Source organism: Trichosurus vulpecula, chromosome 3 (assembly GCF_011100635.1).
Source record: "Trichosurus vulpecula isolate mTriVul1 chromosome 3, mTriVul1.pri, whole genome shotgun sequence".
Taxonomy (NCBI): Eukaryota; Metazoa; Chordata; class Mammalia; order Diprotodontia; family Phalangeridae; genus Trichosurus; species Trichosurus vulpecula.
In genome coordinates, this window is record NC_050575.1 from 346,560,533 (window position 1) to 346,578,774 (window position 18,242).

General features: G+C 43.6%; 1 protein-coding gene across 1 annotated transcript in view; it reads right to left on the reverse strand.

The window, feature by feature from the left end:
* PRKCE (protein kinase C epsilon) overlaps positions 1–18,242 on the reverse strand; it is a 666,915-nt gene that overhangs the window by 105,966 nt on the left and 542,707 nt on the right. The window lies entirely within an intron of this gene.

The following is an 18,242-nucleotide window of genomic DNA, read 5'->3' on the forward strand; positions in this document are numbered from 1 at the left end:
TTAGAACACATCGTCTGGGAAGATGATTTATTAGAAGCCACAGAGATTCGACAAAGTGATGGGAGTCCAAGAGAATGTTTGTTGTACCTGGAGCAGCTGACATTTTCTGGGATAAATGGTGTAGTTTGGGGGTTGGCTTTTCATTTTTGCTGTTTCAAAACTCATCGGTAGCAGCTCAAAGCTACGCCCACATAGCTAGATGTCTACATAGTCAAAATTTAAGGAAAAACTGAACAGTTCTCCAGGGAACTGTATTAATGTAGCCCTCCTTCCAGTGGCTGGCCTGTCCTTTGGTGGCCAGGTCACTAGTTGAAGTGTCTAAGACCTTGGGCAATTATTGCTGCTCCCCCCTTCCTGGGAAAGGGTCAGAAGAGCTGGTGACTTCCAGCAAGTCGCTGATCTGGGGCTCAGGTTCTATGTCTTCAAAGTAAGAGGGGCTAGACTAGATGGTTTTGAAGTTCCCTTTAAATTCTAAATGCCATGATTCCGAGGAGAATCTTCAGGGCGCCTTACAGCTCCAACCCTTTACGCCTCCTTACCCTAATGGAAATTAGATCTGAATTCAAATGATTCAGACTATAAATCCCTCTTTTCTCTGTCCTGCTTCCCCATACCTCTACCCCTTTTAAACACATAATACTCTAATTTACCATCTCCTTCACTACAATCTAAAAAAAAAATTAAGCTACACCCAAACTAATCTGGCATTCTAAATCATGGAAAACAGGGCCTCCTGGGATAAAGACCATAAAGGTCTTAGGGTACCCAGGAATGGCCTGTACCTCCAGACATCTGAATCACAACTTGCCATTCTAGCTGGAGAATTCCCTGGCCTCTCCTGGGAATACTACTCTTGCAGTAACTCAGGAATTGATGAGTGACTCAGGAAATTAATGAATAACATCTCATGACCATGGGAAAACAAAGATAGAAATGGTTCTTCCCCCATACGATGGTGGACCAACTCTGGGTAGAAGGCTCGTTTAAAACTACATGATGCAAAGAACCACGGGATTGCCCTGCAAAAAGTTTCCAGAAATATACTTCTACCTAATCAACAAGTTAACCATATTAGAAAACACTCCTTCGGTTCCTATTTTAGGATCTGTCCAAACATGAAAAGTGTGGATGGGCTGGGAGAGGGAGGAGTTAGGAGGGAAAGAAAGTGATTCATTCCCATTCCCTGATTCAAGAAGTTGTAATATGGGATAAGAAGAGTCAAAATCAGGAATGAAATTTTAAAAAATATATAAAATGGCATTGGCTGTAATAACAAGGCATCCAGGCATTGCAAAACTCTCTAAGTTTAAAAAATACTAAGGATGAGGCATAATTATTCACAGCCTCACTGAATCACAGAGCTGGAAATGAACTCAGACATTTCCAGAATATAAAAGCTAAAAGAAACCCTACAGATTATCTAGCCCACACTCTCAGTTTACACTCAAGGAAACAAAGGATTAAATGACTTGGCCAAAAGCTAATTGGTGGCAGAACTGGGACTTGAACAAGGTCTTCTGGTTCTTAATTCAGGGCTCCACAAATTACAATAGAAGATATAAATAATTCAAGATATGTGACCCACACATAGAACCTTGGAAGCAAATTTCAACATGTGGTGCATCAGGAATAGAAACATAGGGTAGCCATATCTACTCACAGTGCAGTAATCAAGGAGTCCCCAACTTTAAGCATTCCCATTAAACATCCCATGGCTCCCATTGCTACATCCTACTCTTCCATATGATTCAATTATATTCAGCACTCATTTTCCAAGGCCAATTTACTTCTAAGAGTATGTAAAGTTCCCTTCCTGTTTCCCTAAATGGCAAAAGTTACATTTATGGAGAGCCTAGCATGTATGGAGCTATAACAGACAAAAGAGAGAGAACCCAGTTCCTGCCTTGAGGAAGCTTTAGGCTAGATGAAGAGACAAACCCAAACCACTAGATGCAATTAGTGCATGTGGGAATATCACAGTCATCAGCACATGTTCTGCTCTGGTAGAACGAAACCTAAAGAGGATGCAAGAAGAGGGCCACTAGGAATTGTGACCCATTCTGTATGCTTTAAGGGGATCGGTATTATTGCGTATGTATTATGTGTAACACTGTGGTGGACCTCAGGCATGGGGCAGGGGCTCAAATGACACTCCAAATATGGGAGCTACTTGTTATCTGTTAGGATGGTTACATGCTACACATACAGCCCATATAAGCTCTGAGGACTTTTTTTCCCAATTAACACTCACAGAGGAGTGGAGCAAGTTTCCTTCTCATGGTTCCATGGTTCTCTCGGGTATTGGTGGTGATTCTCTAATGCCATTGTCTCAAGCCCCCACAAGCATGCTCCATTCTCACCTCCACCCCCCAATATCATCAGCTGAGAATCGTTTTAGTCAAGTTTAATTAGTTTTTTGGAAAGGTATGTTTTACAATAGGTATAATAAGGATTGGTACAAAACCCTTCACTGTCTTCTCCCCCCAAAATGTATATGACCTACTCTATGACCATTACATACAGAGTTCAGAGGAAAGCAGTAGTGAGCAGATAGGGCAATAGCTCCTAGTTGCTAGAAGTCCTTTTGACGCTTCCAGAAGTTCCCCTTAGGCATGAAGCACTTTCTTTGCCACCAGGCTCATGGAGCTGTGAATCTGTATCTGGTCTATCCTTGGCTACCCATAAAGATCCCTCCATCAGCCAGTCTGGGGATGCTACTAAGACATCATGGAGGAAATGAGAAATCTAATTATTTGAAGCTTTTAAGTTCTTGGCCAAAGTAAGGGGGGAGAGAAACCTAGGCCAAGGTTGAAGGATAGGTCTCTCTTTCTCAGGGGTTTTTCTGGAATGCCACACGTGTTCCAATGTCTTAAATGAGCCCTGTCTTAAACTAGCTTGATAATTTCTAGGTTATTTTTTGAGCATAACTAAGTTTTCTCAGCCTATCTGAATGCAGTTCCTATGCAACATCCATCCTGTTTTCAAGTACTTTGGGAACCCAGAGTAAAGCCTGTGACTGAGATGGACTGGACATCTTACAACTTACTTTAAGTGGAAATGGGATGGTTTTTATCAATTCACCCCATCAGCTCATTCACCACTTAGGGAGTCTTTCTATTTGATAGATAAAAATTTAGATGTGTGTGGTTTATGGTTAATGTTCAGTATCCTGGCCACCTTCTCCTGTTACCTTCTCTCAAGTCTCTGTGAGAATCTATGAGCAAAGTCAGGACTCTCAGGGAAGGCAAGATAGGTCGTTTAGGTCCTGACTTCAAGAGGAGGAGGTGTACACAGCATGACTTTGAAACAAAATGGCAGCTCTACGTCTGGGTTAGATCTGGGGTTCCAGGATGCAAGTGGGGAATATTGTTGTGTCATAAATGATGAATATTGGCAATCCAGAGAAATATGGAATGACTTATTTGAACCAACATATAGCAAAGAAAGCAGAAAGACAAAAACAATATGTACAATGACTATAATAATGTAAATGAAAACAACCCCAAAAGCCAAACTCAGATTCAATGCAAAGACTAATCTCAGTCTTAGCACACAGATGATGAAAGAATATTTTCTCTCAGGAGAAAAGTGGCAAAGTAAAGGTACAGAACTTACATATGCTGTCTGATGGGATCACTGTTCTTGACTAGTCTTCCTTGATTGCCTCTCTTCATTTGAAGGGAGTAAACACTTCAAATAAATGTTTATTGACTTGGCTTATTGTCCAGTTGACCACAGAGAGGGGTATGGGCAGCTAGGTGGTGCAGTGAACAGAGCCCTGGGCCTGGAGTCACAAAGACCAGAGTTCAGATGTGAACTCAAGACACTTTCCAGCTGTGTGACTCCGGGCAAGTCACTTAAGCCCTGCCTGCATAAAACTAGAGAAGGCAATGGCAAACCACTCCCACATCTTTGCCAAGAAAACCCTGTGGGTTTTTTCCCAAAAAACCGTAAGAGTCAGATATGACCGGACAAGTCGACAACGACAACAACAAACGATACAAAAGCAAAGGTCATCAATTATACTAAAATAAAGGGGAGGGTGGATGGGTCATGCCCCCCCCATCTTCATTTACTTTTTTGAATGGGTTACTAGTATGATCAAGCAAAGGAATGACACAGACCTAGTACCCCCGAGATTTCAGGTTAGAATTTGGCTAAGTTTTTCAGGATAGTCTTATGGACGAGATGAAGAGATGTCACCTACATGACAATATAGTTAGAAATATTCACAACTAGCTGAATGGCTGGATGTAAAGTGTAGTGGCCCATGCCAACCTGGAGGAAAGTCTACGGTGTAGTGCCCCACGGATCTACCTTGTTGATCTATCTGCCAATTCCCTTTTTATTAACATTTTTATCAGTGATTTGGATGATGGCACAGGTGGTGTGTTTATCAAATTTGCAGATGATGAAGCTGGAAGGTATCTGAAAACAATCAGGATAATAAAAGATCTCAAGAGGCTAGAACACATGGTGAAGATGAGATGAAATAAAGGTCAAGGAGAAGTTTGGTTGCATCGGGTTCTGTGATGGCGAAATGGAAGTTTGATTTAAGTCAAAAGCATGGAAGCAAGTGACCTTAGGTTGCCCTAACAGAGAGGCTCAGTGTCCAGCCTGGAGCAGGGGGTTACACAAGAATCCAGCCCAGACCACTGTGCCCTAGTCAGACCAGCTCTAGGGGCTTGCCATGTTGTGGGCACCACATTATAGGAAGGTTACTGACAAAATTGAAGGTGTTCAGAGAAGGGCAACCAAGATGATGAAAAGACTAGAAGTGAGAATTCTTTAAAAGATCATACAGGTGGAGGTAAAAAGGAACCTCCGAGACCACTCAGTTTCTCATTTTACGCATGAACCCACGGAAGATCGTGGGATGTTTAGCATGTACAAGAGGAGACAAGATGGAGTAGGGGTAACTGTCTTTGAGTATCTGAAAGGCTTTCTGGTAGAAGAGGGGTTAAATTTGTTGGGTTTGGCCCTAGTTATAGAACTAGAACAGAGAAGGCAAATGGCAGAGAGGCAGCTTTCAGCCCTAAATAGAAAGAACAATCAGAACAGAAATGGACTACTTCTAGCAATAACGATTTCCCTAACAGTGCCATTCACCATAGTAGAGCCTGCATGACCGCACCATGGGAGATGTTGTTGACAGAATTCCTGTTCAGGCAGAGGTTGGACCGGGCGATCTCTGAGGTTCTTTCCAATTCTGAGCTGCTGTGCTTTATACTCCTCGTCAATATTCATCACTTATGGCACAACAATATAGCATAATATTTCTTCCTCTGCTTCCTGAGGATAGGCCCAGCTAGTCAGGGTAAAACATTCTAGCCTGAGATAAAAGGGATGCCAGCGTCAACAACATGTTTCTTTGTAGGGGCTGTGTGACAACAAGTTTCCTCCGTAAATCATTCCCACCAGGATGCTAATCGGTCTCCACTGCTGGTACCTATCACACGTGCCCAGGAAATGCTTACTAAATAAATGAACATACACCATTTCTGAGGTGCCTGGTACCACCTGCCTTAGGTAGAAATCTCTGACTCCCAAGGTAGCATGATACAAAAATGGATTCTTGACTAGCCGGTGAAGTGTGGTACAGTGACTGGTTCTGGTGTCAAAGGACACAAGTTCAAATCCTACCTCTGCTATTTACTATTGGTGTGATTTGGGGCAAGTCACTTAACTTCCCTGGGCTTCAGTTTTTTCTTTTTTATGAAAGTGATGGGCTTGCAAACCTTAAGGCATTATATAAATGCTGGCTATTGTTAATGAAAGAACAAAAAGCTTTTACAATGGTGCACTTGCGGAAAAGCAATAATTTTGATACAGTTTCATTTTGTGACATGTCTGAATTGAGGGTATGAATTGAGGTTTGGCTGACTCCAGGTCCAACACTCTATCCATGGTACCTACCACCTGGCTGCCCAGGAACTCCAGCATCATGTTCTACATAATACCTTTCCTGCCTTCTTCAATGGCTAGTTTTTCCTTCCCTAAATACCTTGTATTCAACTATCTTGTACTAACTTTTTTCTGTACTAACTTAAATGTACACATTTCAATAGAAAGTTTACCCCACACTTGGTACAGAATAGACACTTACAAAATGATCGTTACTTTCTTGCATGATGATTTGCATATAGTAAGTGGTAAAAAGACATCAAGAAAGCATATGACTAGAGGGGAGGTGGATTGGTTATATAAATAAGAATGAAGAAAAACAGAGGAATAACCTATACGTTGCACCAATATCCATAACTTCTTAAAAGATCTAGAAGGTCTCTAGGGGACTTGAGAAATTTTTTATTTTTATTTTTTGGAGGGTTTAGGAAAGGGCACAGCCAGGAATCATTCAAGGTGACAAGGTGACAACGAATTGCTGCCATCTGCACCAGTGAAGGTAGTACCCATATCTACTGAGTCATGGATCCCCTGAAGTAAGGGAAAGAAAATACCAGGGAAAAAAAGAGATACTAGAGGCAAGGAGGCCAGTCAGGAGAGTGTTATAACCATTTCAACAAGAAGCAGCAAGAGCACATTCAAGGGTGGGGCCTTCAAGAGTGGCGATCAGGGGATGGATATGAGACACTGCAGAGGTGGAATGAGCAGGGCTTGGCAATCGCCTGGACATGGGGGCAGGGGGAGGAGAGGGAAAGTGAACAATGACCTTGGGGTTTCAAGCTTGGGTGGCTGCAAGTTTTAGTTATTTGCTCCTATCTTAATTCAATTAAATTCCAATTAACTGCTTTTTTTTAATATCTTCTTGTACCCAGTCTGTGCAAGGTGATGCAGGGACAGAAAAAGAGGGGACACAGACTCTGCCCATTTCCTCTTAGACGTATGTACCGTTATTGAAACATTCGACCAAATTTAATCAGGAATTTCCCTCGATACTCCCAACTTCCTGTTTGTTCTCAAGTTAAAATGTCACAGACAGTCCAAATCCCACTTCTGATCTGCTCGGCACTAACAACTTCCCTCAGAGGAATGGAAACTTGGCTTCCATCCTGGCCAGTTAGCTCCCTCTTCCTCTGTTCTCCTCTCCCCACTCCTTGGTCATTTAATATTAACTGCACCACCCCCCTCCCCCTGCTGTTATCAAAAAGTAAAGGTCGCCCATCTATTTACACAAATGCAATGTTACACAAATCAGCGTTGGACAAGGAAGGCCATGCACCGAACAAATACAGAACTTGAAGTGATGGGGATGCCAACCTTGTCTGAAGGTACCGCTCTTTTCCCAGAGTTAGCCTGGCATCTTTTGTGAAACCCAGAAGTGAGAGGACCAACACTAATTATGACCCTCTGAGGGCCGTTCTATTTCTAGGTCTATGATTCGATGACTTTTGTCTGCCTTAGTTTCCTGATTTTCTAAAATTTGAGCGCCAAAAGATATAGTCTTATATGTAAGTAGAATAGATGGTCACCTACTGGCAGAATTTCATGGGCCCCGAGGAAGCTCACATCATCTTCCCCAGCCCCTCACCCAAAAAATCTTCCTCTTATCCACACACTCTAATGACTGAAATTCATTCTGCAATGAGACATTATTCCAGCTACCCCTGGGAGAGGAAGCACATTGAGTTTAATTTGCACTAACTCAACTATATCTAGCTAGCCCCAGACCAGACCAAATGAGACCATGCTTCACATTTCATCCAGCCCCCTACCCCAGCTTTCTTCTTGCCATCTGCTGTGTATCCTCCAGATCTCCAGACTTCTAGAGACAATGCCCTGGGGGACTTGATTGATTCAGCTTTAGAGTCTCAGTCTGGTGTCCCTGCTGTACTGACTGGCATGTCAACGAGAACAAACTCATATAGCTCACCATATCTAGCTGGCCTCAGACCATTCTTCACATCCCATTCGGCCAGACATCCTGACCATCTTCTTGTTTTCTGCTCTGTTTCCTCCCTCTTTTGGCTCTGAGAATTCTAACCGAATCAATAGTGTCATGGTGTTTATCAACCCCCTTACAGCCCCATTTGTCGGCCCAAACTCCCTTCCTTGGCCACCATTCGCCTTTGTAAGCATCTTCCCCTACTGCAATGTAAGTTCTTTGGGGTCAGGGACTATCTCCCTTTTGTATTTGTGTTGCATGCATTTACCATAGTGCCCAGCGAAGCATTTAATAAATGTTTTGCATTCGTTCATTCCCTCACTAAGGTATCAGTGACTAATATTATTACCTTTTCTAAGAACAATCTTTTAGGCAAGGAAAGAAAGCACAAAGGGAGGTGGTACCTCAAGAGAGGCTGAGAAAGGGCAAAAAGCACAGTAAGGATACACTTCCCAGTAGTGCTAGAGGCCAATCCTCTGTATGACTTAGTCTCCATGTATAGTTCTAATCACATGCTTTTATATGCAATGCAGCATTGGAGTATGAGCTGACTGCATTCAGATTTCCTCTGCCCCTGGACCATCAAGTCACGGGTAGGTGACGGCTCTTCATTAAGTGTGTACTCAGCTCAGGATCATGTCTGACTCATCCTCTCCTTCCTAAACAGAGGTGCTATCATTCTTATTTGTTAACTGCTATACTTCACATTCCCAAAATCTTTCCTCATGCTCCGAATGATGGATGGCTATTGCCAGATAAGAAAGATAGGTAGATGATAGATAATAGATTGATAAATGATAGACAGATGATAAATAAATGATGGATGACAGACAGAAAGAAAGAACATTTATTAAGTACTTGCTATGTGCTCTGTGCCAGACACTGGGTCTATGTGCTAGGAATACAGATACAAGCAACACAGTAAGGGCCCTGAAGGCACTTACATTCTAATGGGGGAAGACAATAAATAAAAGGACAACAGAAAAGAAAAAAGGGAGGATACCACCACTAGGAGCAGGAGAGAGGAGAAGACTTCAGGAAGTTGTGTGGATGCCTGAGCCCTAGCAAGATAATGCGAAAATCTCACCAGAGCTGGGGAAGCTGGGACCATAGTCTGCATTTTCAAGGTTAGTAGAGATGGTTAGAGGGTAAGGCCATGGCACAATGTGGGAAATGTGGGGAAAATGTGGGAAATGGTATGAATGTGGGAAAAATGTGGAGAAAAAATTTCACATGTGGGAAATGGTATAAATGCCGGGGCCCAGGAAGATAAGGCAAAAATTTCACCTATTACAGTGAGGGAAGTTGAAATAACATGTGTAAAAGAGAATGATAGAATTTTTCTTGATGGATGGATGCTTGGAACTGGAACTCCACACTCCCCTTTATCTACTACCCAGAATCAAGTTGCATTCTTCAAAGGCCATTTCAAAGACTGCTTGCTTAATATATGGAATAAATTGGTAGCTGGTAGACAGTGGGAGCCCCAGGATCCTGTCCTTTGGCCATGACTGCTTCCTGCTCAATACAGGTAAGGTTCATAGCTGCTTTACTCTGCCTTCTGGGGTCTTGTTCTTTACGCCAATGGCATATGTGGTTAAGGTGTTCTTTCTATGGTGAGGACCAAGACTTGAAGAGGAGGAGAGAAACATTACAGGCTTCCTCCAGAGGCCTTTGATATCATCCCACTGACTCCGAGCAAAAATCATTATGGAATACCTTACTTTGCACTTTCCTTCACTAAGGAACTTAGAAAGGAAGGCAGCTTTAGTGTGTTGGAAATGGCCCTGAATTTGAAGTCAGAAGACCTGGGATCGAATCTTGACACTGCCATTCATTAGCAGTATGACTTTGGGTCAATTGATAAACCTTTCTGTTATCTAAGGCAGGATCCTGAAGGCCTGGCCACATGGACTTTCTGGATCTCACTAGACTCCAGGCTAGTGAGAATAACCTTGGAAAGACTCCCCAAATGAGCCAGCTCCTCTCTGTCTCCTATTGTCACCTCTGGAACACCAGCATTCGAGGTGGCCTAAATGCCATATGGCACAGGACAGAGAATAGGATGATAAGGGAAAGAACTTGTTTGTTCTTTAGTCATCTCTGGAAACCTGTTTCTGCAGAAAAACAAAATCCACTGATGACAAAACAAGAATCTATAAGCAGCTCAAGGGCTCCTCCAAATCGATAAGGAAAAGTACTGAAGGAAAGCTAGAGTTTGGAGGGACTTTTGAAGATCGGCTAGTGGGGACTACTTTCTCTTAAAAAAGGAAGGAATTGATTCGCCCCAAAGTAAAGCATCAGCTTAGTCAGGGTAACCCCAGCAATTAGTGGTGGAATCAGGATTTGAATCCAGATGTTTTGGCTTTCTTTCCCTGCACCGTGCTTGGAAGAAAACTCTGGAAGCAGCGATGGAGCCTTGCATCTTTTAGCTACCACTCATCTCTTCCTTCTCTGACCTTCTTCAGCATTTATTGCCTCTTTCACATGGTAGTAGTTTTTCACAGTTAATAGTATGAGGCCAGGTATTGCTTTTCCACATCAGGTGTCCTAACTTGTCTCCCAAAGCAGGTATGGTTCAGATTGCCTTCTCTCCCTGGTATGGGGCTGGGCTAGATTGGGCAATCAGTAAATTATTTCATTTCAATTATCATCTCTGTACTGATGGCTCCCTACCCTAATCTAGAATAATTTCTTGCATAAACTCTAGATCAGCATCACCAGCTCTCTCTTCTATATCTCCAACTGGATGTCCTATGGGCTTTTCAAGTCCAATGTACCCCAAAGAGAACTCATGATCTTCTCTCCTAAACCCACCTCTTCTTTAGACTTCCCCATTTCTGTTGAGACCATCACTCCGGTCACTCAGGTTCATAGCTCTGTCATCTTCCTTGACTCTCTGCTGTTGGGTATCCCCTATCGGTTGTCAAGTCTTACTGATTCTCCCTCCACAACTTCTTTCAAATCTCCCCCCTTTTCTCCACCTGGGTGGCCACCACCTCAGGTGATGGCCTCTTGTCTGAACAACAGCAACAATTAGTCATCACCTTTTGCCTAAACAATTGCAACAGTTAGTCCATCAACCTGCCCTTACCATGTGTGGGGAATTATAATTCATCATTGGGAATATAAAGGGAGATTTTAAAAAAGTCTCTGCCCTCAAAGAGCTCATTTTCATATGGAGGAGACCATATAAATAATTATAAACATAAAAATTATATACAGAGTAGCTGGAAAGGAATCTAAGGTGTGCTAACAGTTGGGGAGCAGGGAGGCTGCTTCGTGAAGAAGGTGGGATCTGAGCTGAGTCCTGAAGGAAGCCAGGGAAGCTCAGAGGTGGAGCTGAAGGACAGAACATTCCAGTCATGGGAGACAGTCAACATGAAGACACAGAGATGGAAAAGTGAGTGTCAATTTTGGGGAAAGCCAAACAGGGCAGTGTAGCCTGATCATTGAGTGCATGGAGGACAATAAAGTGTAATAAGACTGCAAAGTGGGAAGGGGCCAGGTTAGGAAGAGCTTTAAATGCCAGACGGAGGATTTTTATATGGTCCTAGAGGTAATAGGGAGCCCCTGGAACTCAGTGAGCAGTGGGGTGACATTGTTAGACTTATGCATTAGAAAAAAAATTCTTGGCAATTGAGTAGAAGATGGATTGGAGTGGGGAGAGACCTAAGGCAAAGAGACCAATCATTAGATTGTAAGCTCCTTGAGTTCAGAGACTGTCCTTCTTTTTATTAATTGTATCCTCAGCACTTAGCAGAGTGGCTCAAATACAGTGGGTGCTTAATAAATGTTTACTGCATTAGAAGACTATTAGTCCAGGCAAGAGGTGATGAGAGCCTGAACTAGAATGGTGTCAATAGAGAGAAGGATATATACATACATACATACACACACACACATACACACACATCTACATATACTCATGTGTGTATATGTATATATGTATGTATATGCATGTGTGTGCATGTGTGCTTGTATGTATGAGAAATATGGCGAAGGTAGAAATGGTAATATTTGGCAATAGATTGGATAGGTGGGATGGGCGATATTAAGGAGTAATGGCCCTGGGTGACTGGGAGGATGGTAGGATCCTTGACAGTAATAGGGAAATTGGGAAAAGGGGAAGATTTGAAAAATAATGAGTTCTGTTTGGGACATTTTGAGTTTGAGACACCTAAGGTATATCCAGTTCTAGATATTCAAAAGGCAGTTGGTGATACAAGACTGGAGCACAGAAGAAAGACTATGAATGGATAAAAAAGACCTGGAAATCATCTGCAGAGAGGTGATCATTTAGCCCATGGGAGTTGAAGAGATCACCAAGTGAGATAGTATAGAGGGAGAAGAGAAGGGAGCCCAGGAGAGAACCTGGGGGGCATCCCTAAGTAGTAGGGATGTCATGAATGAAGACTCAGCAATGAAGACAGAGAAGGAGTGGTCAGACAGAAAGAAGGAGAGTCAGGAGAGATCAGTGCCCTAAGAGGGCATTGACCACGTCAAATGATTCCAAGAGGCCCAAAAGGACAAGGATTGAGAAGTGATCATTAGGTTTGACAATTAAGCAATCACCAGTAACTTGTTCTTTCCCCTGTCTCATTTGTCCTCCACTGAGCTTCTACAATAAACCTCCTAAAGCACAGGAGGGACCACAGCATTCTCCTACACAAGAACCTTGACTAACATCCAAGGATTCATTCTTCTCCCTTCAAAGTTGAAGCAGTCGGGCCATATTTCTAGTTAGCTGCTCAGCAGCCCACTGAAAAGAGAGCTACCAACGGGGAAGTTCATATTCCCAGCATAGTCAGTGCAGGGTTAAGGGGCTAGTATCCTAACTGCTCCAGTCAGTGCTGCTCTATAACTTCCCAAAAGTTTGGGGAAGCCAGGGAGCCCAGGTGCTACTGCTAGGCAGGGCTATGGAGTTCAATTCATCCCAGCTCCCAGATTCTGATGCTGCTGCTGCTGCTGCCACCACCTTTGAATTTAGAATTTTTCACTGCTGCCACAGCAGTGGACACCATGGCTTCTGGCTGCTTGGATGTGGACTTGCAACTTTGGCTTATGGATCAGGAAACTTTGGAGCTCCTGCCTTTCAGCCAGTTGGGGAACAGCTGCCTGCTATGGTTGATTTAGGCCACTCCTCATAGTCCCCATCCCCCATCCCTCTCCTCTTCTTTTTCCTCCATGGTTCCTTTTTCCTCACGGAAGCTTCCATTTGGTTTTCTTCAGCCAACAGGCTTCTATGAAATGTCTCTTCCTTCCAGTGTCATATCTCCTACAGACTCTACCGTGGATCACAGATCTAGAGCCCAAAAGGGCCTTGGAGATCATGTAGTCCAACAGATGAGATGAGGAAGTGAAATGTTTTGTCCTTAGACAAATGGCAGAGCCAAGATTTGAACCCTAGTCTTGTGACCCAAAGTCCACTGATCTTTCTATTACATCATACTGCTCCCCTTTCTCCCAAACCCTCACAAAGGGAAAAAGGAGAAAGAGGAAAAGTCCACCTCACTTGTCTCTTGGCTCCCTTGTTTTAATCAATCAATCAACAAGCATTTGTTAAGAACCTACTATGTGCCAGGCACTGTGACACACACTAGGAACAGAAATACAAGAAATGGATTAATACTTACTTTTAAGAAGCTTATAATCTACTAGAAGCTGACAAGAAGTAAATATACAAGTAAACACAAAATAACTATAAAGAAAATTAATGCAAAGAAATTCAGGGTTGGTGGAGGAAAGGGCACTAGCAGCTGGAAGAATCAGGAAAGGCTTCATACAGAATGTGATAATGAACTTGCTGATTGAAGGAAGAGAGAGATTCTATGGGACAGAAGAGAGGAGGAAGAGGATGTGTGTTCCAGGAATATGGTGGTGGCCTGGGGAAAGGCATGAGAGGTGGCGGGGTGGGGGGGGGGGGGGAGGTGGAATGTTGTGAGAAACAAAGAGAAGGCCAGTCTGGCTGGATTGTCAAAGATGGGAAGGTGAGGAGTGTATGAGGATGCTGCAAGGAGAAAATTATTTGCCTGCTATATTATAAAAGACCATAGTAGAGATGCCGTTTTCTGAAAATACCCAGGCTAGGAAACTCTACTAAGGTTTTCATTATGTCCCAACTCCCTCAAGAGAAATCCTTGAGTTCCTCCTCTTGGTCTCTGCTCTTCCTACTCAGGAGAGGACACAGCTTTTGAAATACACACTTGTAAAGGGCTCTGAGATTGGCATTGTGTGCAGACCCACCTGGGGACCTTTGGTCCAAACTTGAGAAAGATTAGTATAGCATAGTATAGTATGAAATGGCATAGTATGACATGGCATGGTGTGGCATGGCACAGTATAGCATGGCATGGTATGCTATGTTATGGCAAAAAAGGTACAGCATGGTAGAGTATGGCATGGTATGCTATGGCATCATGTGGCATGGCATGGTATGGTATGACATGACATGGTATGGTATGACATGGCATGGTATGACATGGCATGGCATGATATGGCATGACATGATATGGTATGGCTGCCTCTACAAGAGCTACAATCAAAAATCTTCACATCCGTGTGGGCATACATAAACATGTCTGAGAATCAAAAGAAGAGGTCACTTCTCAGGCAAGTTGCTTACAGTGGAAAGGAGATCCAAAGTGATAAACCAAGTGACCCCACCCACATGTCCACATGTCCATGTATGAATGTGGGTATATGTCTGTATGCGCGTGAACCCTGCAGTGTGGAGAGGGCACTATGGAGGATATGAAGTCAGAAGAACGATTTGTAGGATTTGGGCTGCTGAGCATCTTCAAGGTCACCTAGTCTATGCCCTGTAGATCAGGAAACTGAGACCCAGGGTGGAGAAGTAAGTTGCTGAGATCCACAAAGCTAGCAAGCATCAATGCTGGAATTGGAACCCAGGTCTCTGACTCTGAGCTCCATGCTCTTTACATGACACCATTTTGCTTCTGCTACTCATTTATCTCTGTGACGTTGGGCAAGCTACTTTTTCTCCCCAGGCCTGTGTATGGTGAAAGGTTTAGCTCTAAGCCCTATGACCCCAAGGTAATGAACTGTATCTGTGCCCAACAAAGACACTTAGAGGCTTCTTTCACTATTGACAGGAGAGAGAGAGAGAGACAGTCAGACAAAGAGACAGACAAAGAGAAAGAGACAGAAAGGCAAAGAGAGAGAGAGAGAGAGAGAGAGAGAGAGAGAAATTGGAAACCAAGGGGCCACAATGGGAAAGGCCGGTCTTTCCAAGATTTATACCTATTTTTTTGGCATTTTCATGTCATCTGCATTCTTCCCTCTTTGCCCCTCCTCCCTATATGAGCCAATTGCCCCCAAGCTGTTGCTCAGTCCTCTTAGTCCCAGAACGTATCTCAAAATGGCAGCTGTTGGAAGTCTTGGGCCTCTCTGTGAGCTTTGAACTGAAATATGTATCTTGTCTCTCATGTCACTAACCCAGGGAGCCAAGAACTGCATGTGTGTGTGTGTGTGTGTGTGTGTGTAGAGAAAAGAAAACCAGCCATCATTAGTGGGAGTAAAAAAGGATCATACATAATCCGAAGCCAAAACACAGCAAATTAACAGGAGAGGAAAAGGGGCAAGAAAGCTGGAGAAAGATGGGAGAGAAAGGAAAAAGAAGAAGGGAAGGAGGGGGCAGAAACCGGAGGGGACAGGAGAAGAGGATGAAGATGAGTTATCCTACCAGAGGTTGTGTTTACATATGAACCAGCGCATGGGATGTAGGCTGTACTGGAAACCCACCCAAGGAAAAAGGTGGGGTCACTTTGTTTATCACTTTGGACCTCCTTTCCACTGTAAGCAACTGGCCTGAGAAGTGACCTCTTCTTTTGGTTCTCAGAGATTGGCAATTTAACTGCTAATTACTTTTGTATATAAATTCCAGGAGGCAGGGCTGGATAATTAAGCTTCAGTTTCGGCAGTGAAGCTAATCCTTCAACTCTGGCCCTGCTAGACTGTCAGCCCTAGCAGAGGAAGGGAGGAGAGACTTAGGTAGTACAACACAGTGGCTGATTCCAAACTAATCCCTCCTTAGTTTTGGAACAGTCAGAGAGACACAGGCGGGGATACACACTCACCCACTTAATCCCCCTACCCCCGTTGTGGTTCAGTGCCTCCTGTTGGCACCCAAGTGGGCAGTAGAGAGGTTGTAGACCTGGTTAATCCATAAGGCATAGAATCCATAGAATCCAGCTCAGATATATAGGGGGAATGAGGGCTCTGAGGGTGTGGGGTTAGGGTGAGGGAAACAACATGGGTGTGTGTGTGTGTGTGTGTGTGTATACAAACACATCTCTGTTGGGGTGAGGGTCCATCGAGAGAATTCATCTAGGGGAGCAGTGAGAAATAAGGTGTGGTAGGACAAAAGCCTTTAAGTTCAAACAAAGGATCTGGATCTTATTTAATAGATTATGGAGAGTCAATGAATGCTTTGGAGCATTCAAGATGCATGCATCAGACCTTTCTGATGTGACTCCAGAGAAGATGTCAGTATCTCAGATTCCCATAGTGGAAAATGGTCTGCCTTCCGAGGATCATGGGATCTCAGAGACCACCTAGTCCAACCACCTCATTTTATAGATGGGGAGACTGAGGCCCATGGAAATTCTGTAACATTCCCAAGGTCCCACAGGTCCTAAGTGGCAGGAATGGGATTTCAACTCAGACCATCTGGTTCTAAATCCAATGCTCTGTCCATTATGCCACCTTACCTCGCAGACATCCCATCTGCTTACTTTTTGGTTGCTTTGATTAATGGGAAGGGAGTTGAGTTTCATTGTATATCATGTGAGATGATGTGTATAACAGGCTTTGCAAAAATTAAAATCCTCTAGAAATGTGAACGACTGTTATCATTATATGAACAAACATGATAACAATACAAACCATCATTATTATCATTATTGTTATTATTAATAGGGAGAGGGACTAGACCTGTGATTTCATTGGTGTCGGGAACTCTCTGATGAGGAAACTCCCTCCACCGATTCAGATTGGCACCTTCTGTGAAATTCATAGTTTTAAAGAGTTGCCCAGAGCCTTGAGGGGCTAAAGGAATTGTCTGGTGTTAGACAGCCAGTATGTGTCAGAAGCAGAACTCTACCTGGCTCCTGGGCCTGCTTTCTATCCACTATACTACCTTGTCTGTGGCTTTATTTCTATTTGCTGCCATCTGACTAGGCCCGTATCTTCACCATTTCTTCATGAGCTACATTTATTCCTGATTGTTCAGTTTTCCCTTTATTATTTCCCCATGGGTCTGGCATGTCTCCTACTCTTAACTCCTCTGTGCCACCCTGCAAAGTGTCTCTCCAGCCTACAACGCCAATCTGTAAAGGTCTCCTCTGTGAGGCTTTCCTTGATCACCCCAACCCAAAACGGTTTGTCTTTTCACTGATGTCCCATTGAATTCACAGTTTGATCATTTATCTAGCTCTTGTCACATACCGTCTTGCATTTTTAATTGTCTTTCCATGTCCCGGGTCCTCAACTAGACCATAGAATTCTCTGTAGACAGCAGTGATCATGCCCCACACACACCTCTTTGTGTCTGACAGCATGATTAGCAGTGATCCCGTCCTGTCTTGTTGCTAGCTGTTTTTCCACATCCTGTGTCCCCATAGTGCCTTGACCATACAAGGTGATCCAATCAATACTTGATTGATTCAGGCTTGGGATCTGAGTCAAACCAGATGGGACCTACGTGGACTCAACCAAGGCTGCAGCTCCTTTCTCTGAGGGTTTATAGCCAATAGCAATAAATCCCTTGACTTGAATTTAAGAAAAGGAGGAAAAAAAGAGGAAAGAGAAACTAACTAAATGTAGTAGTTGACAGTAGCTGAAGAAAAAAATCCCTCGAGGACCTTTAATGTCCCTGTTTCTAATAATAAGTAGTCGTTCCTCCTAGAATTCCTGACCTCATAGAGCAGCCTGCGTAAATGTGCCTTCTTCCTTACTGGAAAGGGAGTTAGTGTGTGTGTGTGTGTGTGTGTGTGTGTGTGTGTGTGTTGTTTTCTTGGAAGGGATGTTCAAGGGGGCAACAAGCAAAGCTAAATGGTCTTCAAAGAGTTACTTCCTGTTGGGTGCCGTCAACTCCCCCTCCCCCCTACATCACCAACTGAGAACCCCTTGTGACTCCTCCTTTCCCGATCCTATCTGTTGGAGACAGCTAAGACAAACAAACTCAGGAAGTGGCAAAAGGTTGGGAAGCAGAGGAAATCTATGGCACTGAAGGGAAAAGTGAAGAGATTGCGGCTTGTCTGAAAGGGGAAGGTGAAGGTCACCCCAAGGTCACTTTGTGCCAAGCCCTTTAAAATGCCTTGCTTGTACTTTAATACAAAACTGGCACACACATTTGGCCAGGGCTCCAGGGACCATT